The following is a 16977-nucleotide window of genomic DNA, read 5'->3' as shown; positions in this document are numbered from 1 at the left end:
ATTGCGACACAGGCCTTGTTCACCACACTCCAGGGTGCTGCGCGGGCCTGGGGGTGATGTTCGCCCGCCTCTGAAGAGAGGGCCGGGAGCCTCAGCCAGATCAGGATGCGGCAGGTGGGGACAGGAACGGCCGCAGCTGGAGCAGTGAGCGAATGAGGCAGGAACTAGGTATCTTCCCTGAAGTCGCTATATACCAACCCCCCAACGTTTTTGAAGAGGATGGGAAGTGATGTGGATGGGACCTCTGAGGTGGCCTTTCGGTGGTGTCACCACTTTCTAAAGTCAAGTCTTTTCTGGAGATGGGAGCCCTCCAGGCAGTAGGGCCCGAAGAGTCCCAGGTGGACCACGTACCTGGAGTAGGGGAGACTCCTAGCATCCTCTCTACAGGCTTGCAACGGGACTTGTCAGCACTCTGACACCCGGTCTCTTGGGTACGGTTCCCCCTTAACCAAACACACCCAGGGCTGTTGTAGAGAGCAAACCGCCAGCCCATCCCTCCTGAAGTGTCTGTGTTTCTCCCTAATTAGGGCACTGCACCAGGACCAAAGGGCTCCGGAAACAAAATTAGGCCCTGGGAATTGGTGGGAGCACAGAAGATGGCAGGAGACTCTGAATGGTTTAGACAGGGCTTTGCCTAAACTCTGGGGAAGCCCAAGAGATACCCCACCACCCAGTGTATTAGATCTGATGTGCAAGGAAAGAGGCTGGGTCCAAGGATCGGAGGAGTGGTGGGGAAGAGAGGGACCTCCAGGGAACCCCCTGTGGAGAGATGGTCTCTCAGGAGGACGGCTCCACCTCTGGGCTTTGAATCAATGGAGTCTAGGAATCTGCACACTGGGGTCTGGGATTCATTGGGGTCTGGGAGTCTGCACAATGGGGTCTGGGAGGCTGCACACTGGGGTCTGGGATTCATTGGGGTCTGGGAGTCTGCACACTGGGGCCTGGGGTCTGCACAATGGGGTCTGGGAGGCTGAACACTGGGGTCTGGGAGGCTGCACACTGGGCTCTGGGGTCTGCACAATGGGGTCTGGGAGTTTGCACACAGGGGTCTGGGAGTCTTCACACTGGGACCTGGGGTCTGCACACTGGCTGCTCACTATCCTCACTCTGGAGGCATGTTTTGTTTTGTCTGCAAAGTGTTTTTAAATAAAAGCAAAAAATGTTGTCAATTCAAAAATGGGGAGGTGTTACATTAAATTCTGGATTTTTGCTTCTCTTGAAAATCAGACCGTTTGGAACCCCAGGGTCCTGTTTCTGCAGGGGAGCAACAGCCACTTTGGTTGGCTGCCCTTTGGACAGACTGTTCTGGGGGAGCCCCAATGTTACCTCAACTCTGCACTCCTCTCTGGTGCCTGCCTGGACCTCGGCTCAGCAGGATTTGGTTTGTAAGCCTAGTTCTGTGTTGTGCTAGTAAAGGAACCCAGAACGCAGTCATATGCCCAGTGTCTACATATTTCTACTCCACCACCATTGCCCCCCAGCCCCCAACCTGGCCCGGGTTGTTCCCTGGTCAGCCTAAGACTTACCTGGTTGCTGCAGGCCTCACTCCTGTGGCAATGATCTCTCACTTCCAGGTTCAGGTTCAGGGTCCTCAGGGGGAACCTCCTCAGGCCAGGAGAGCCAGGATACCCAGTTAAAGGGGACCAGACAACCTGAGTTTTGGCTACTGTGGGGCTAGGAGTCCAATCCGGTCCAGAGGAGCTGTGATCAAGGGCTAGGGACAGGGTCACATGGCATAAAACATGGCTCCTGGGCAGTGGACACTATGGGCAAGAGAAGGATGGCAATGAGGCAGGGGCTGTGCACCTAAGAGAGCCCCTCCCTGGGGCCATTGTGGTCCCAAAGCCAACAAAGCCCCTGCCCTGAAGTGTGCTGGGTGTGCCAGCCACCCACGCCTCCCTGACTCGACCCTGCAAACTTCCAAGCAGTCTGCGTCCTTTAGCTGGTGTCACCTTGTCAATGGTGAGGGGACCCTTACTTGTTCTCTTCAAACTTTGCCGTGAGTGGCATTTTGTCTCTGACATTTCAAGATTTCAAAATGCACCGTTCTCCAGCTCCTACATATTTTCTGGATATTTATATGATTCTCAAATTTTTCCAGCAGGAGAACCCTCCTCATTTTTTGTTTTGAGGTACCCTGGTTCAGGACCCCATCAGCCATTCTTCTCTGATCATGGCAGGAAGGCATGATTCTTGCATTCAAGACCCTCTTGGGGTTTCTTTTCTTTATTTCATCCCCCCATTGGAACCCCCTCTAATGTGTTTGATATATATTATTAACTATGCATGTATCCATGTGCTTGCTTTCCTAAATAGCATTGTGCTATAAATCTTGTTCTGTTTCCTACTTTCTCACCCAACAGAATGATTTTAAGTCCATTCCTGTTGATGTACATGTAGCTCTAATTCAGTGTTTTATAAATGCCAGGTTAGGTCCCAGTAGGGCCAATGAACCCAATTTGGTAGGGGCCAACGCAGCACTTAAGAGAAATGAATAGAATAGGATAGAAAATATTAGAGTGCCTCGAACATAGGGTAGATACTGTTTTCAAAAATAGACAGACAGACAGACACAGGTCACAATGTGAAAAGTGTTTTCTATCCTGAGTCCTGATGAGAAAAGTCTGGAATCTGGTGTGTTAACTTAGATGCACAGAAACATGGACAGGGCTTGCTTGAACCAAAGATAAATTTCCCCGAAAGATGTCCAGGGCCCAAGAATAATCCTTTCTTTTATTTTTGTAATAGCTCCGTTGCCCCACTTGCTTCCTCTAAAAACCTTCCATTTTGTACAATCCTTCTAGCTGCTAGATGGGAGGCTGCCAGATTCAGGAACCCCGTAATAAAGCCAATTAGATCTTCAAATTTACTAGGTTTAATTTTGTGGGTTTTTTAAAAAGATTAAAATAGGACATTTTTATAACTTCCAAAAATTTTCAGAATCCAGCATGATTGTTTCTTGATTGGGGAACATACTTGCATGTGGATTACTAGACTCCCGGCAAAATACTCTGGTTTTGGAACCCACTGTCTAAACTCCTGATTATCAGAGAAGCCAGCTGCTCTACCTTTGTCCGTCTGAAGACCTACTGTGTGTTCCGCATGGTAGGGCCTGAAGGCCGCAAACTCCAACTTCCAAACTGAATATAAGGTATGATGTAGATGTATATTATACATCTGCATATTTATTGGTAGGTATAAAGGAGTCTTTCCCAATCATGGGTTAGGATGTTCTAAACTTTCTTTTTTCCTCCCAAACCTAATTTGGAAGGTTCTTGCTTTGACTCTGGTGCGAGGCCTCTCCCCCTGGAAGTCGGTTGTGCACTGTGGCAAAGGGAACAGGCTTGGCCCACTGCAGCTGTATTGTGGCCCAGGGCTGCCAAGCTGGAGGATACTGTGGCATGGGAAGAAAGAAGAGAGTTTCCATCATTTCCCTGAGCATGGGCTCAGGTCTCACACAGGTGAAGGGTTCACCTTGGAGGGGTCCAAAATATACCACAGCAACATAAGAATTATTTTGAACTGAAGGCATTTGAGAATAGGTTTTTTTCTTGAATTCCCTTGTCTGCCTAAAAGCAGAGCCTCCCAAAAGAATTTGTAGGGGAAGAAAATCTGTTTTTCTTCAATGGGTCTTTGGTTCATTGCCTGGGACCTGGTAAATTAGGCTGACAGAAGACAGAAGCAAGAAGACATTAACGAGAGAAATAAACAGACGTTCACTACGTGTGCATCACACACACAGGGAGCCTCAGTGGTGAGTAACTCAGAGGTGTAGCTGCAGCTTGGCCTTATCTTAACAACCTTTTGTAGAAAAGTGACAAGACAAAGGAAGACTTCGAATTTCTAGGGTGCCAGACTGTGGGAAGGTAGATGTACGGGGCAGCTAATGGAAGGTGAGGGCCAGTGAGCGGGTTGTCCTGTGGATTGCTCTGCCCTCCCCCTGAGCTGATAGGGTCTAGAGTTGGCTCAGGTGAATAAACTTGGTCCTTCCTGGTAGAAAGGGGCGGGGGGCGCCTTTACAAACTTATGTCCTGCTGTTATATTAGGTAGACAGGAAGAAGGCCGAGAGCTTTGGTGGGATCCGCTTTTCAGTTGCTTTCAGCTCAAAATAATCCTTATGCCAAAGTGGCAGGTTTTGTGTTTCACATATTCTGCTACCCTTCAAACTCAGTTGTTACAGATCCCCTCCCCAGAGACAACCAGGGAAGATGCACTCAGTCACCAGAGACTGGAAGTCCCCATGGCATCACACCTAACCAGACAGTCCCGAGACTATCATATCTCCCGTCTGTTCTCCTAAGAGCCCATTTACCTTCCCATGAAAGGGCTCTCACCCTTTCCTCTGCTAAGATGGTATATAAGCCTCCAATTCTAATGACTTCCTTGAGTGACATTTTTTTCTGAATTTGTTTGTACATGATTAAAATCTGTCTTTTCTCTTGCTAACCTGTCTTTTGTCTACTTAACTTGCACCCCTTCAATTACTTAACCTAAGAGCGTAGAGGAAAAGTTTCTCCTGCGCAACAATATCTTCCCATCTCCTTTCTTAAATAATCTACTTCTTGGTGAATTTCTCCCACTAGACCGGTGGGTCCCAACTTTGGCTGCTCAGTGAATGAAGGTTCCAATTTAATAGTCTGTCCTAGATTCTAAAGTTGTGGCTGGGGCGAACCCAACTCAGGTACCCTCCTCAGCATCACCCAACTTTCCTTTCTTCAAAGACTTGGAAGTCAGTTGAGTATGAGGAACTAGTTAACATTAAGTTGTAAATGGCTGATTTACTTTCCCCAAGGAAGTAAACTTTTAATATGATGATACACAGATCTCTAATTTGAACACCATCTGGAAGTGTAGAGAAAGTAAAGTAAAATAACAGAGTTTTATGCTGAGGCTAGACCCTAAACCGGGATTGCCAACCCCAACTAGAATTATCCAGGAAGCTCCTAAAACCACACGCAGGCCAGCCCCCACCCCAGACCTAACTGGGTGTCTCTGTGGAGCAGGGCGTGGGCGTTCATGTTTTAAAGCTCCCCAGGAGATGTTAATATGCAGTTGAGTTTGAAACCTCTGTCCTAAAGACTTTCTGCTTCCCTTAGTTCCTTGCTCTACCATTTTCTCCTCTGGACTCACAGATATTTTAACCTCGGAGGTCTGTTGGTTTGCTTACATCTGCTCACAGAGAGAGATGTGGGCTCAGAAGTGGAGAGTGGGGGCGGCTCCTGGGGACCAAAAGGGGTTCTACAGAAATAACCTCACAGGATGATCTGATCATAAATTCTTGATTGGGCAGGTCCTGGATGGTAGTCCCCCCCAGGAATGTCACTGCTTCAGTAAAAGTTCTATCTTTGCCTTAAGCAAGCCCTGTCCATTGTTTCTGTGTCCAGGCACCTTTGAAATGGCTCTTTTCAGATCTGACCCCCTAAAGGTGACCACTCTCAAGAGAGCACCTAATCTTGGTAACTACCCTGTAACCCAATCTCTACCTTGATTGTCCCACCTTCATGTCATCTTCCTTAGTTCCCACCTTAATTCCAAAGGCATAAAAGAGGCTGCAAACTGTCATTCTGGGCAGCATTGTTCTCAGCCTGTGACCTTACTTCCAAGTGTATCCTCTGACTGAGGTAAACTCTCCTAACATTCTCGACATGTTTGTACATTTCTTACATCACTGGCTTATCCCACATGGCATCTACTTGGCAACGTCACACGTCTCTAACACAAGTGAGAACCAATGAATAAGCCCTCCGGAAGCTCCTGTACAGAGGCCAGGAAGTCATTGAATTAACTTATTACGCGGATTGATGTCCCCGTGACCTCAGATCAGTAGGGAACGTGTGCTCACCCTTGTGTAAGAGGATAGAGAGGGAGCCCACAGGCACTACGGCTTCTAACCATTACTGATGGAGCGCTGGTGCCTGAAGGACCCACCGGAAATATTTGGAAGACTGATTTACGTCCATTCAAATAAATAGGGTATTAATGTGTAGTTTTTGTTAAAGAACAGAATTCAGCCCGGCTGGGCGTGGCTCAGCAGTTGAGCATCGACCTAGGATCCAGGCGATCGGGGTTTGATTCCCGGTCGGGGCACATGCCTGGGTTGCGGGCTCGATCAATGACTCTCTCATCATTGATGTTTCTATCTCTGTCTCTCCCTCTCCTTTCCTCTCTCTGAAATCAATAAAGATATATTAAAAAGAAAAAAAGAAAAAAAACAAAAACAGAATTCAGAGAGGAAATTTGAAGGCCTAATTGGCTTTATTTAGTGATTTGTGAATCAGGCAGCATCCCATTGAGCAACTGGAGGGCACTCTGGGGCTGTGCGAAATGGAAGGTTTTCACAGGCAGAAAGAGGGCGAGACAAGGAAGTTAAAAGAGCGATTCTCTCAGGCAAGATCACCCTCCCTTAGGTGAAGGCCAGGTCATCTCAGACAGATGACCTCACTAGTGCTGGCTGGGGAATTCCACTCCTGGGAGAGGCTGAGACTGCGGTTAGGTTAGGTGTTATGTTTTGGTTTGGTGACATGGCTTGGCAAAAGTGACTCCATTATGTTTTTTTCTTTGTTTCTTTTTAAACAGAGGGCATAATAATATAATGTATTTGTTGAGCACATATTATGTACGAGATACCAAGCCAAGCATGCTAGAATATTGTTTTGTTTATTCCTCACATCAACCTTTTTAAGCAGGTACTATTGTCTCCATTTTATTTATTTATAAAAATGGATATTTTTTCCATTGCTTTTCAGAGAGAGTAGAAGGGAGGGAGAGAGAGAGAGAGAGAAACATTGACATTTCACATTGATTGGTTGCTTCCTACACGACCCCAGGCCAGGGCTGGGGATCGAGCCTGCCATGGAGGTACTTGTCCTTGACCAGAGTCGAACCCAGGACCCTTTAGTCCTCGGGCCGACATTCTAACCACTGAGCCAAACCAGCCAGGGCTGTTGTCTCCATTTTAGAAGAATAAACAGAAGCCCAGAGAGGCTAGGCAGCCGACCCGGGCGCACACAGTCAGTAATGGCATCCGTGTGTTCACATCCAGGCCTCCCGACAGGGCCGGCGTGATGCCCAGGCCCTGGACTCACTGCTCGTGCCCTGGGTGCCCTGTAAGGCCTGTATTTCCTCACTGGCGCACCACAGGTGTCTTCTGGAAACTGTCCAGGATGCCCAGCTGCTAAGATGGTGACTTAAGGGCCTTGCAGGGAACAAGGAAATGCCTCTTTCTGGAGGAAATGTAGGCAGAAACTGGGCCGGGCAGGAGGGCAGTGGACCTGGGGCTCAGCCTTCCTCGCCCCATGCCCCGGGCAGGCTGGCTGGTCAGCCCCATGCTGGAGGCAAGGGAGGAATCGCTCTGTCTCTCTTCCCTTCCCAGCAACTCAGCGACAGAACTGTCCCCGACGGGAATCAATTTGGCTTCCGGAGTCTTGTCTATGGGTAGGACCCAACAAATCCCAGCAAATCCCAGCATCTCCCTCTGCTGGCGTCTGCCTGGGATTACAGTCAAAGGATTGAGGTTTCATTCCCTCTCCAAAGCCTGGCACCCCAATGCCTCCCATAAACACCCCGCCTGGTAACACTGCCCAGCTCTCTGGGGGGGGGGGGGGGATTGGTCCTCATGTCACCCCATCCCATTGGAGATATAATCTCAAAATCTCGTGTCTCCTGGACATAGCCATGGGCACATGGCCCAGGGTGGCAATAATGATGGGCCTGAGGGGTGGGAGGGGACAGTCCTGGGCATTATATATGTACTCTGTGAAGTCTCCTTCCTCTGAGGTCTCCCCGGTGGGGCTGTCAGCCTGGGCTCTCTGTGGGGCCCTCCTTCCCGTATAAGGAGGCCCACCCATGGCAGGAGGAAACAAGGTAGTGGACAGAGGAACCTAAGGGAGAGAGCAGGAGCCTCCTGTGAATCTCCAGTCCCAGCCAGCTGACCAGTCCCTTTCTTGAGAGCAGGGCTTGCTGTGGGAGTTGAAACTTAAGTGAAGGAAAAGGCCACAAAGGAGGAAGCTGGAGGCTCCCTAGAGAGTTTATCACCTTCCATCTTCCACGTGGATGTGGCTGGACCAACTGACCGTGTGTAACTGGGAATATCCTTGATCAGCTGCAGTGCGAGTTCAGAACGAGCCACCCCAAGATGTGCCTCAGTGGCATGCAGATTACTTTGAGCTAACGGCAATTTTAGCTTCAAGCTCAAGAGAAACGTCTTCTCCCAACCCCAACTACTTAGAAGAACTTGAACTAGGGGCCTTGCTCGTAATAAGATGATAGCAGAGATAACTTCTTTTGACCTATCTCTAGGGCAGGACAAACTTCTATTTACTACGGCTCTGTTCTTATCCTGCAGTGACTCTTTGAAGCCCCCAGGTGCACGACCTCAGCTCAGAATGTCATATATGCCCCAATCCCCCTTTCTCTCTCTCAACCTCTCCTGCATGTGGCTCACTCATGTATTCGGAGTTCCCATACATATGTATGCATTAAATTTGGTTACTTTCTCTTGTTAATCTGTCTCATGCCTATTTGATTATTAGAGCAGCTGAAAGAACTTGAGGGTGGAGAAAGATTCTTCCTCCCCCACAGTATCCACTAGCATTCATTGAATTTGTGGTTTTCAGCCATTTCTTACATATGTCTTTTTGTCCATCCCCCACGTGCTAAGCTCTTGGACTTTTTCCCAAGCAGGGACAGATGCTTTTATTGTACCCGGCAGTCCTGGTCCTGTGTTTTGAAATTGGAAGGACCTCAAGCTAAGCCTCAGTTTACCCAGTGATGTGTCTGGGGGCCTCTAGCAGGAGCTCAGCCTCCCCTCCTTATCTCCACACAGCTGCTGGCTGCAGAGGTCCTAGAGCCTACAAGTGCAGGATTGCCCAGGTGTCCCTCACTGGAGGACAGAGGGCAATGCTCTGGCTGTCCTTTCCCCTGGAGCTGGGAGTCCCAGGTACAGCAAGACCAAGAGAGTGCTCATCTTAAGACCTATGTCATTTCTGCATTCTAGGGATGGAGGCAAAATTTTCTTTGAGGAGAATACTCTTTCTTTCTTTCTTAAAAATCCTTAAAAACAAAATTGTCTTTTAGATTGCAGAGGTTGAGCTAAAGGCAAGTCACTGAACTTCTGCAAGTTATCAGATGTTAATTTTTAAAAAAAATCTCTCCTAATGTTCTCCTAACGTATTTTGCTACATTTGGTTACTCCTGAGCTTCTGTTCCTGGTGCTCCAGCCATGCATGGGGTTGCCCAAAGCCTGGAATGGTGGGAAGCCCCAGGGAAACAAATCAGTTCCCTTGCTTACTAGTCTCAAATGTCATGTCAATACTCTGATTTGGGTCAGGATCTAGTCTCTGATAAGAACTTTCAATCAAAACACTGCACCAAACTCTTGTTGAAGTGTTCCATTAGATCAAGGGAACATTTTGGGACCAATTAATCGGCAGTGCACTCCACGGGTTCTTCTTGGGTTAGTGAGTGACTTAGTCACTTTGGAATTCTCAGCAGAACCCAGCTGTCCTCCCAGGCACGCCTATCTTAGGTAGCCGGCAGCCCTGAATTTGCACTGTCTTCAGGGACTCTCCCCTAAGACTCTGTGGCTACAGTAGTGCTTCAAGCTGCTTTCTGAACATTCCCACAAAGCCAAGAAACCTGCTAAAAGAACCTTCAGCCTAAGAGAAAACTCTGCAGGAGGATCTCTTGGAAGATGTTTAGGAAACTGGGAAGATTTGAGCAATTTGAGAACAGCCATTCTTTACCTCTTTTGGAAATTAAAACCCTCTGGCATCTCAAGAAACCTGTGTAGCCTCTAGTCAGATTGAGACACAGGTGCACTGGTTGCGCATTTTCATGTATTCTTTCAGGGAGTTTACATGTATTTCAGCCCAGGCTTAACTCTAAGCAGTCGTTGCACAGACAAAAATGTGTTTATTTTCCCCCTAATATGGGTGGGGGACAGTTAGGGAAGAGAATTAGAGAAATGTCAGGAAAGGGCAAGAGATTGGGGAAAGTGGGGAAGGGGATGCTGCAGTGACTGGCTGGCTTGCTGGCCCCTGAAGACCTGTCATCTTCAAAACTGCCCAACCTCAGAACTGTGGGTCATGTCCATTTCTCTTCAAGGGGATAGAGGGACCCCACTCCCCGCCCCCAGCTGTCATACACTCTGGTCCTGTTCTGTCTTTGAGATCCCTTGTTCCTGTGGCCATGAGTCCCCTTCCAGGCCTAGGCCCAGCTCCCCAGCTCTGCTGCTGCTTGTGAGGTGGCACCTGGCTCTCTCAGTCCAGGTCACTCCGCTCCTCCCCCTCCAGCTCACATTCTGCCCCTGAGGGACAGGAATGTTGCAGTTGAAAGATGGCCACGTGGAGCAGAGGTGGCATGGCTGGTGGTGATGGTGAGTTTACAAGGCCTGAAGCTTATGCTTTAAGGCCTCTCTCTTGCCTGGGTCTTTTCTAAATAGATAGCAGCTTTCAAACCCAGTATTAGATGAATCCTTTTACATCTTCTGGAAATTGTTTAAGTCCACAAAACCTGCCACTTCTAGCCAGCAGGGAGCACCTAGCCTGACATAAGGGGCTTTGAGGTCTAACATTCAGTTTTGTCTTGGTCGTTGGTCAGAAATTTGGGTTGTTTCTTGTGTGGTTGCAGTCTGATGGTTGAATGAATGGAGGACAGACAGGCAGCCCTCTGACTTCATGTTCTCTCATGGCCTCTCATGTGGTTTGGCCATGTAGGTGAACTTGGGCTTCCTAACAGCATGGCAACCTCTACAAAGTCAGACTGTGCACATGGCAGCTGAAAGTGTCAAGAGTGAGTATTTCAGTGAGTGATGCAGAAATGCAAGGCATATTTTTCTAACATCAACTTTAAACTTGTCCTTTCCTACATTAAAAATGTCTTTAGATCATAACGTTTGTTGCCCACTCAAGCCCAGTGTCAGTTTGGAGAAGGGTGGGGGTCATGCCCGGTGCACACATGGGGCAGCAGAATAAAGAGGGGTACAGGGCTCAGAGAGGGTGGCGTCTCTCCCATAAGCCCCAGCAGGGCAGAGGGCCTCCTCTAGCTTACGGGCGGCTGGGATGGGAGTCCCATGCTCAGCTTAGGCCAATTATGAGTCTTCACCTGGGCCTGGGCAACCTAGCAAGCACGGAGCAAAGATGGCGCTTGTCTTGGCTGCCCTCTGTGTCAGCCACAGGCCCCTGTGGGTGGGGCTTCCTGTCTTCTGGCACCTCTCAGGGCATGAAGTGAGGGCCCCCACACAGAGGGCACTTGATGGGGGACACCTGGCTCTTCACCCAGGGGGGCCAAATTTTGTCAGACTCCACTGCAGCAGGACCAGCTTCATGGGAATTGAGCCCATGAAGTTTCAAGGGCCCCCTGCTCAGAGGTCTGGGCCTGGTTCAGTGCTCCGCTGTCACTTCTTAGTCATTTTTGCACAAGAGGCCCTGTATTTTCATTTTGCTTTGGGTCCAGCAACTTATGCAGCCGGTCCTGCTTGTGTAGGGGGTACAAATACAAGGGCAGGGCAGGCCCAGAGGCAGCAGCATGGAGCAGGGGAGGACGGTGCCCTGGTCTTTCCTACCCCTCCTTTCACAGAGGAGGATGGAGCCTCAGGGGAGGGGCCTGAGGGAGTTTGGTTAGAGGCAGAAGCAAGTCCTCCCTCCCTCCCCCCCTCCCATTAAAGTATAGCTGACATACAACATTATATCAGTGTCAGCTGTCCAACACAGTGAGGGGCTCAGCATTATACTCCTTGTGATGAGATCAGCACAGCAGGCCTAGTAGCCACCTGTCACCGTGAAGTTATTACGCCAATACTGGCTCTTTCCCCCGTGCGCACAGTACACCCTGTGACGTATTTACTTTATGAGTCGATATTTGTGCCTTTTATTTCCCATCACCTTTTTTACCCATCCCCCACCCCTTCCCCTCTAGCAACCGTCAGTTTGTTCGCTGTTTCTGAGTCCGTTTCTGTTTTGTGTTATTTGTTCCTCGCAAGACTCCATTTCCACACAGAACTCGTGCTCACGCAGTTCCGAGAAGCACTGTGGCGGCAGAGGCCCAGCGTCCACTCCCTGCAGAGGCCCAGCGTCCACCCCCTGCAGAGGCCCAGCGTCCACCCCCTGCAGAGGCCCAGCGTCCACTCCCTGCAGAGGCCCAGCGTCCACTCCCTGCAGAGGCCCAGCGTCCACTCCCTGCAGAGGCCCAGCGTCCACCCCCTGCAGAGGCCCAGCGTCCACTCCCTGCAGAGGCCCAGCGTCCACCCCCTGCAGAGGCCCAGCGTCCACCCCCTGCAGAGGCCCAGCGTCCACCCCCTGCAGAGGCCCAGCGTCCACTCCCTGCAGAGGCCCAGCGTCTACTCCCTGCAGAGGCTGCCAGAGCGAAGGGCAGCCCAGCGGTGGCCTCAGATGGTCTGGGATCTTATTCCTACCTGTGGGGTTTGGAGAAGACTCTCAGCTTTCCTGTGTCCTCATGGGGAAAACCAAGATGACACAGCTGACGTGGGGACTCTGTGGTGCCTGGGAGGGCCCAGTCACATCCTATGAGCCATTTTATGTGTTAGTCTGCCTTGTTCGTTCCTCTCCAAGGACAGGCCGCAGCATCTAGACGGATGGCTGCTGGACCCAGAGCATGGTGGGTCTCTTGGACTCGCAGGGTCTGGGTTGGGTGACATCTGCTTGGGCTGTCCCTGGCCCTGTGCTGTAAGGTTCATTTGGTTGGCCATTGTTCCCATCGGGACCTACGTCCCAACTGCACTGAGCTCACATCACTGAACAGGCCCTCATAGGCTCCTCACCAGCCTGGCCTTAACTCTTTGTGGCTTAGACCCCCCAGGAGGAAGGCTGCTGGGGAGGGACCTGCAGGAAGCTTCCATTGACCAACTTGTACTGAGAGCAGCTGGACTATGTGGGCTCAGTGGGCGACACACAGCGGCAATCAGCAAATGCCTGATGAGTGAGTGAATGGATGGAGGCCTGAACAAAGCCTGGAAGGAAGGAATAAACTTGACCCAAGTGCTTTCAGGCTGTGCTTCTGTTTGGGTCTGTGTTTCAGATGCTGAGCAGAAATTCCCTTGAGACTCGGATTGGAGTGGAGTGGAGCTGGAGGGGTCACACACCTGCACTGGGGTGCTCTCTAGACTCCGGGCCTGTGACAGCCTCTGGTGCTTAGGAGAGCACCACCTTATTACCCCTGCCCTTTGCACCAGGGGAGTCCCGGCTCCGAGCCTGCACGATCTCTTCCTATGGGTGGCTGCTGCAGGATGGGCCAGAAAGAGGCAGCAGCGTGTGGAGCCCAAGTTCTCAACCTGGAGTGTGCTCTGGAAGCACCGGGAGGGCTGCTAAACTCAGATCGCCGAGCCCCACCCCAAGTCTTGGGTTCAGTAGGTTCGGGATGGGGCCTGAGAATTTGCCTTCTGAAAGGTTGCAGGGTAATGCTGAGGCCACTGGTCCAGGGGCCACACTTTGAGAACCACTGGTACAGATTGGATCAAGAACAAGGACACAGCCCGGCTGGCGTGGCTCAGCGGTTGAGCATCGACCTAGGATCCAGGAGATCGGGGTTCGATTCCGGTTCAGGGCACGAGCCCGGGTTGTGGGCTCCATCTCCAGCAGGGGGCGTGAGGGAGGCAGCCCATCAGTGACTCTCTCCTCACTGATGTTTCTCTCTCTCTCTCCTCCCTTCCTCTCTCTGAAATCAATAAAGACAAAAAAACAGGACAAGGAGACACTCTGCCGAAAAGGCCCTGGTGACTCAGTGACCTACTTATCCTCTCTTCTTCAGCTTTCTCGCCTGGGAAATGACAATAACAATCCAAAACCCAGAGTCACTGTGGAATTAAATGTGGCAAGATATGTAAAACACTTGGCACGGCGGCTGGCGCATAGTAAATGCTCAGTAAATATTAGCAATTATTACCTGTAGAATAAGGATGGGTTGATAAGCTTGGGACAGTGGGTGTATGTCATGTGTACGAGCCTCCGTAGCCTCCCTCAGGTCAGTGGTCACTAATGCATTGGTGCTGTCTTGCCAAGTCTTGGGTATGGCTTCAGAATCCTTCTCAGTACAGTGCTCCAGGAAGCCACCACCAATCCGTCAGTGGGACTGAGCGCTCAAGTGGAAGCCTGTTTGCTCTCCTTGAATGTGGAGACCACAGGCCCTTCTAAGTGCTACTAATCAGACATCAGCTGAGTCGCATAGTCTTTCCCTTCTCTGAGGGGACACCAGTCACCATGACAGGCAGCAGGTGGATAAAGTCCACAGGAGCAAGGAAGGAACGCTTGGTTGGCCCCAGGGATCAAAAAACTGGTCCAGGAAGGAATCTTCTAGAAGTACGATTGATGCATTGGATCGATCACCTCATGTAGGTAGGAAGGAAGGACGAGCAGATGAGTATAGGGAAGGATGCATGAGAGAACCTCAGCCCATGCACCTCACACAGAAAAGTGGGCCATCACACCAACAATCAGAATTTTCTCAGTTTTCCATTAAAATTTTTCATAAAAAAATTTTTAAAAATCTGTTGCTACTAAGAAAAATGTATGGGAAAAGCACTTAAAATTGAGAACATCCTACTCATCAACTTGGAAAAGTCGTGTTTCGTGGGGGAAAGAACCTGGGCCCCTCAGGCGCAGGCTCAGGGAGGCCAAGCATCCAGGTTTGCCTGAGGCTGAGCGGGTTTCCAGGATGCGGCCTTTCCCTGCAGACACCAGGACATTCCTGAGCAAACTCGAGGAGCAGCTCACCCTGCTGGCTCCTCTGAATCACTGTGAGCACTGAATGAGCACAGAGCCTGAAGACAGGGGACGCTCAGCGGGGGCTCCCTGGGGGTAACTGGCGCACAGGGTGAGCTTGGCCTCCAGGAGACTCAGGCTTTGGCATGGTTTGGTGTAGTTAAGGTAGCCACCCGGGGAACTAGGAGACCAGAAGCTTCCTGGCTTTCCTTGGGAGCTGTAGAAATTTAGGGAAAGCTTGGCTCCTGATGGTGGGGGAGGCCTGGATCCACATACGAAGAGTGAAGCTTTAGGACTGGGCTGGAATTAGGCCACTGACTATTTGCATGCCTATGCCCTTAGAATTCTATTTTACGTGCTGATTATTAAAATGTCTCTACAAAAGCAGAGGTAACCCCCTCCCCGTACCCATCTTCTACCCTTAACAATTACCAACGCATAGCCAGCCTTTATCTATATGCTACTACCTACCAACCAACCTGACCCCCACCAACCTTTGAATGATTTTTAAGCAAACACATGCTATTTCATCCATAAATACTTCTGTATGTATCTCTAAAATGTAAGCATAAGAGCTCTCTTAAAAATCAGAACTCAATATCAATGTCACACTCCCCCAATAGTAATTCCTTAATATCATCAAATATTCTATCAGTATTGAAATTTTCTAATAATCTCATCACTTTTTTTAAAAGCTATTTTGCTCAACTCAGGATCCCAACACAGTCCATGCTTTGCACTTAGTTGATTTGTCTCTCAGGAGTTCTTCCTCCCTCTTTTTTTTTTTTTATTGTTGTTAATCCTCACATGAGGATATTTTTTTCATTGATTTTTTTTTTTAGAAAGGGTGGAAGGGAGGGAGGGGGAGGAGAGAGATCTATTGGATGCCTCCAGCACCTGCTCAGACTAAGGCAGAGGATTGAAACTGTTAAGACTATAATTTTAGTTTAAATTGTTCGGGAAATTTATTGAATTAAGTCTGTAATAAGTGTTCAAACTTTTATAAAAGATTGTTCTCTAGATGTGGTTTGCTAAAATTTTGTTGTGTTTCACAAAAGCAGCATTAATTCCCATACAAGTGGTGAGAAGTGCTCCTCTCTACTTGCCAAAGCCCTTCTGACATTAAAATAGTCTGTCTACCGATATACATGACAAAGCTGATTCTAAATCCCCACATCTTTCACCTGGTAAAATAATTCCAATTAAGGTGGGTGGCAGACCTAAGCAAACCTTTCCCTCTTCTCTCTGGGCTCACACAGCTAGACTGCATCCTGGCCCCCCTTACAGTTGGTACCATGTGGCGAGTCTAGCCAGTGGAATGTTAACACAGGTGATGCAGGTCAGCTCCAGACCTGGCCCAGCAACCCCCCCCCCCCACCTTTCCCAGTGCACAAGCTGAACACAGAGCACCCCAAGGCTGCAGGGAAGGGCAGAGCCAGCAACTAGGAAGAGCCATCCGCTGAGCTGAAACCTGTTTTGGGTTTCTCATGAGTGAGCAATAAAATTCTATTGAATTAAGCCACCGAGATTTTTTGGCTTAACTGTTATAGCAAATAACATCATCTTAATTATGGCAATGGTGGATAGAATTGAGGATTTATTAATATACTTTATTTAGAAATATCTTTGAAAGGGTGGGGTGAAAGAAGGCAAGAAAAAGAATGAATTTTGACACCCATTCTTCCATTCATTTAACAAATATTTATTGAGGATTTATGTAGCTAAGCTCCGAGGGTACAGAGGTAGAGAATGCACAGTTCCTATCTCCAAGGACCTCACTCAAAGGGAGCAGGCAGTTGGGCTAAGAAATAATTCTCATACGGCACCAAGAGTCTTGTGACAGAATTATATCCATGTGGGTGGGTGGGATACAGGAGGGAGTTACCATTTGGAGAAAAAAAAGAACAACTTTTCAAGGGCATACAAGGGCGCCACAGCCTGGGGCCAGCTCGGCCTGTAGTTGGCCAGGGGGAGGTTGGAGTGGGAAGCAGTACCCAGAGGTGGGCCGGAAAGGCGGCCACCCCATCAGGCCTCACCAGGCAGGTGAGGCAGGTGGTGGGGGACAGGATTGAGCTCTACATAAAAAGCTCAAGACTAAGCAGAAATTTATCCTCACAGTGCCTTTTCCAGCCACCACAAGAAGCTGCAGAGTGAGCTGGGCAGCAGGACTGGAGTGAGTTTGTGGGGACCCCTGCAGTGACGGTTGGCATCGTCATAGTTCTTCCCGTGGCCTCCAGAGGGAGCCCCAGTGCTTCCTATGAAG

Source organism: Miniopterus natalensis, chromosome 8, assembly GCF_054644295.1.
Source record: "Miniopterus natalensis isolate mMinNat1 chromosome 8, mMinNat1.hap1, whole genome shotgun sequence".
Classification (NCBI taxonomy): Eukaryota; Metazoa; Chordata; class Mammalia; order Chiroptera; family Miniopteridae; genus Miniopterus; species Miniopterus natalensis.
The sequence above is the reverse complement of the archived record's forward strand: the minus strand, read 5'-3'. Positions refer to the sequence as shown.